The sequence below is a fragment of the Papaver somniferum genome, chromosome 7 (genome assembly GCF_003573695.1).
Source record: "Papaver somniferum cultivar HN1 chromosome 7, ASM357369v1, whole genome shotgun sequence".
Taxonomy (NCBI): Eukaryota; Viridiplantae; Streptophyta; class Magnoliopsida; order Ranunculales; family Papaveraceae; genus Papaver; species Papaver somniferum.
The window spans coordinates 79,756,680-79,761,556 of record NC_039364.1 but is presented as its reverse complement, the minus strand read 5'-3'; the positions used below and the strand labels follow the sequence as shown (position 1 = coordinate 79,761,556).

At 35.5% G+C, this 4,877-nt stretch overlaps 1 long non-coding RNA gene across 2 annotated transcripts; it reads right to left on the bottom strand.

The window, feature by feature from the left end:
• Positions 1-259: 259 nt before the first annotated feature.
• LOC113292764 lies at positions 260-2,000 on the bottom strand. 2 transcript variants are annotated; one of them, XR_003331854.1, is made up of 3 exons: positions 1,758-1,995; positions 1,279-1,607; positions 260-675 (listed from the first exon to the last, which is right to left on the bottom strand). It is a non-coding gene; the product is annotated as an uncharacterized LOC113292764 (long non-coding RNA). The 2 variants fall into 2 exon arrangements; XR_003331853.1 differs by lacking the exon at positions 1,279-1,607 and having other exon boundaries at positions 1,758-2,000.
• Positions 2,001-4,877: the final 2,877 nt, after the last annotated feature.

Below are 4,877 nucleotides of genomic sequence, written 5' to 3'. Positions count from 1 at the left end.
AACGTTCATGTATCTATTTGTATTTGCGTTCTTTGACATATATACATACCCATTCGCAGGGTGGTCCAAATCAATGGGCTACTGGAAATTTGTGCTATGATATCGCAACCCCGCACCACGTTTTCTTGGCATTCATTCACAATCTCTCTTGAGAACCTGAATTCCACGTTTACTTCTCAACTCTTGAAGTTTTTGTATTTGGAAGTTTCCATCTCTCGGCGGACTAATATATCATTCCCTTTTTTTGGACACAATATCATTCACTTCCAATGACAACTATATTCTCTGTTTGGCACTATTAAGACTATCCAGAAACTTAGCTAGCTACATGATGAAGATATTAAATACCGGGATGTATCCACATGAAAAAAAAAAGAAATTATTTCATGGAACATGTTTATCTATAGATGACAGTTCCGTTATCTTTGTTGTAGCTGTCGTTAATCCTAGACATGTGAAACCATTACATGGTAAAATACTATCTCAGTAAATTTTGAAGTAATTACAATTAGCTTCAATCAAAGGCCTGCATCTTACGGGCTGTTCACTTTGTTGAGGTGCCAATTTAGCTTTCCGATCTGTCTCCTCATTCTTACTATCTGGCTGACAAATATAAACATCGAGAGTCTTTGTGACCGGTTTTGCATCAACGCCCATGCTGCCTAGGTGGAATTTCTGCCAATTACACAATAGTTTAGTAAAGAAAATCATTTTTATACCGTTGAAACTAATGTTCTTAATCATGTCGGATGTAACATCTTATTTATATGTAACCATGTCGGTGAAAGCAATTTTCTTAATCATTAGTCATCTTCTTAACCATTCTCACTATATTTGAAGTCTAACAATTAGCCGAGCTCTAGATCGAAGAATTTCTATTTTTCAGAAGTTTTGTTGTAATAAAAATTGGCACAGCACTAAGAATTACAAAAGCTTGATGTACTTGAAGATAGTTTTCCAGAACTTTTGTTTCATAGTTTCATATGTTTATTTCCACCATGATAATTTCATACATATATACACACACTGGTCTTTCCGACATCAAACAAGTATTGCATTCAAGGCAGTATGATTGATGAATTGCAGACGGACTCCTTGGGCACCACTTTCTCATGGAACTCGCTGCAAGTTACATAGTACTATACCTTCCCCTCACCATCTATCTTTGACCTAGGCTGCACATGAATGTCCTTTCCCGTGGTTGTGTAAAAATTGTTAAAAGAACACAATACATACAGAACTATGATCCTAAAGTATGTGAGAAACAATTAAAATTACCTCGTTATTGAAATCTCTTAGCATATGGATGCCCCCGTTGTGATCTTGGAAGAAATTAGAGAGCTATATATACGTTAAATCTTTGCCAGGATATATTGGATCGTTCAGAAATTGTTTGGTACTATCCAAATTTAAATACATCTCATAATCCGTAGAATTTGTATTAAATTAGGATTCCAGCGACTTAATAACTTTTTAAATATAAATTATGTAAATTCGAGTTTATTTTTTGTACAAATAGAATTCTATCACTCCATCCAATTCTATCTATGAATGACGAAGAACAGGCAGCGGTCGAATACGAAGATGATTTACCCAAGAAGAAAAAACTGTATAGAAAAACTGAATTTAGCCAGGGAACAACCGGTATTAATAAGGAAAGCCCTAAGTGCCTATATTTACGCAAACATAAGGGAAAGCGGGAATCCAACTGCAGAAAAATCAAAGAGAAAAGAAAAAAAGGAAGGAAAAAACATCACCTCTATATCAGGGAATTGGGATTGACGTTCGGTTTTATCTCGAACGAACGTTCGTGGTTATCCATAATTATGGCATGATTATGGAACACGATGGATAATTTGCCCTAAAATTAGAGTTGCAGAGAGGAATGGAAGCGGAACATTGTTTAGGTATCCACAGATTCGCAGAGAAGAGCGTACTTGTAGCTATTGCAGAGAGGAATGGAAGCGGAACATTGTTTAGGTATCCACAGATTCGCAGAGAAGAGCGTACTTGTAGCTAATGTAGAGGTTGCAGAAGAGTCCTTGCTATATATCCCTTTCTGTTCAAACACAGTTATAATAGGAAACACAACTATAATAGGAAAGTGAAAAATACTAGAACCCCCTACTATATGGGTTCAACCATATACAAGCCTCACAAAATGGATCTTACACCCTCAACTCCACACTTTCCGTTTTTGATATTTCTAGGCCCAGAATTTTTTTTTTTTGGGCTTGGTTTTCAATTTTCCCGGATTGCTGACGTCATCAGGATTTTTAATAAAAGTAAAAATACCGAAATTAACCTTCCCTATTTATAGACGTTTTATACCTACCAGAAACTGAAAACCAAATCAGATTCAGCTCTTTCTTCTCTCCGCTCTCGTTCAGAAACAGAATTGGAGATTTTTCTTCAGACGAATTCGTGAATTTTGATAGTTTCATACTGATTTTCGTTAATTTGATAGGAAGAAAACGAGAAGAAGAACAACATAAACGAGAAGAAGAAGAAAACGAATTTTCTCTCAATTCGTTGAGGTGTATTCGTCTGTTTTTCAGATTTGACGAGATAGTGAAGCTGCATTGATGAACAACAAATAGGTTTGTTCGTTTTTAGCTTTTCTGTTGCTTGATTCACTAGTTTTCTCATCGATTTTTTGAATCTCGATCTTCTACTGATTACGATTTTTGTTCTGCTTCGAATTTGTTGAGTCTGAGAAGAGGAAGAAGACAGTTGGGAATACATAAATCAAAATAGGTACGAATTGTGATTTCGATTTAGTTTTCAAATTCAATTGATTTTGATTTTACCGTTTCGATCTATTTTTGTCACTTTTGATACTTACACATGTTTTTGTTGATGCTTACACATGTTTGTTTGATACTGAGAAGAGGAACAAAATAAACATTGTTTCAGAAGAAAGAAAACAACAAATCTAGGTAAGAATTTTATGTTGTTTTTGATTTCAGATCTGTTTTCAATTTTTTTTTTGAATTATTTTGTTGTTCTTTCATGTGCGATCTGTTAATTTGTTGTTTTACTTTTTGTTTATACTGAGAGAAGTATGAAGAAACAATTTTGTTTCAAAAAAACAACTTCAAATTGATTTGTATACATGCTGTTTTTTTTTGTTACAGTATGTGTAACTTGAGGTTACACATATATATCATGTTGTATTTTAAGCATGCTTAAAGAAGATGCAGATGTTTTTTAGTTGCAGCATGTGTAAATTTATTTTACACATATATATCCTCTTTGTATTTTTAAGCATGTGTGAGGAAGATGCAGATGTTTTTTTAGTTACAACATGTGTAATTAGTTTACACATATATATCCTGTTGTATTTTAAGAATGTGTAAGTTGAAGTTACATATATATGTCCTGTAACATGTTTTATTTGTAAACAATTGTATCATCTGTATCTTTTACTTATATTTATCTTGCCGCATAGAATATACTTCTCACGAGGGGGCAACGCCCCCGAGTGAATTGCGTTCGTTTTCAAATTTTGATATTCTTATTGTGTATTTGATATTTTCAGGTTGTCATGGCTGTTGTTAGTTGCGCTGCTGTTAGTTGCATTGCTGTTGTTCGCTACTTTTCTGATTTCATTACCCTGCGTGTTAATACTGATATCAAACTTGATGAGTTTAAGGAACAAGTTTGCAAGGAATGGAAGCAGTATACTCCACTTGGTATTACTTTCTTCTTTCGAGAAAGTGGGAAATATTTTCCGCTTGACTGTGATTTTTCTTTGCAAGCTCTTATATCTATCACAAATAGTAAACAGAAGACCAGTGTTGATATTTTCTTGCAAAATGTTCCTCGTGTGGCCTCTTCCTCTAGCTCTAGGGCAGATTCTTCTATTTCTAATGGGTCTAGTAGTACGTCTTCGTCCACAAACAATCTTACTGTTGCAATGTATTTGGAAGATAAAAGTAAGCCAGCGAAACCTTTGTTATCGGATGGTTTGCCCAAGGTTCTTGGTGATATTGGCCATGTGTTTGTTGAAGGAGTTAAGCAAGTCAGGGTTGCTTTTACCAAGTATCGTCTTCGCACTGGTTTCCAAATGATTGTAACTCACAATGAGCGTTCTAGGTTCACGGCTAAGTGTGCAGATGAAAAATGCGGCTGGAAATTCCATGCAGCTTCTATCGATGAAAGGAACGAAATGTTTCAGGTAGGTTTTCCGTGTTCTGTCATCTAATGCTTAGCATATGTTATGTTTTGTTACAGTATGTGTAACTTTGGTTTACACATGATGTTTTTGGCACCATATTGTGTTTTGGTTGAATTGTTTATATTTTGTATGAATCTCTTCAGGTCAGGTCTTATAACCCTGAGCACATTTGTGGTGCTGGTGGACGCAACTTGAACCAAACTTACTCCACCAGCTTCTCGTCTAGTTTGATTGAGGAAGAAGTTCGCAAAAATCCTCACAAGAAGCCCAAGCAAATTGCTGCTGATTTCCAGACCAACTATGGGATCAACATGGAGTACTACCAGGCATATAATGCTAGGGAAAAGGTTTATGGTACGATTTATGGCGACGATGTCAAGTCCTACTCGCACTTGGTATGGTATATTGATGCTATAAGGGAAACCAACCCTGGTAGTGTGATAAAGTTTGAACGTGAAAATAAACAGTTCCAGCGGATTTTCATCGCATTTGCTGCATGCATCAAAGGGTACCGGTTTTGTCGTCCAATGGTATACTTGGATACTACTTTCCTGACTGGTACATTCAAAGGTTGCTTGATGGCAGCTACTGAGATCAATGGTGGTAAAGGTATGTTTTTTCTATGTGTTTTTTTTTTTATGAACAACTTCAGTTGACAAATAACTAACAGTTACACATGTGTAACTCTCAGTTACAC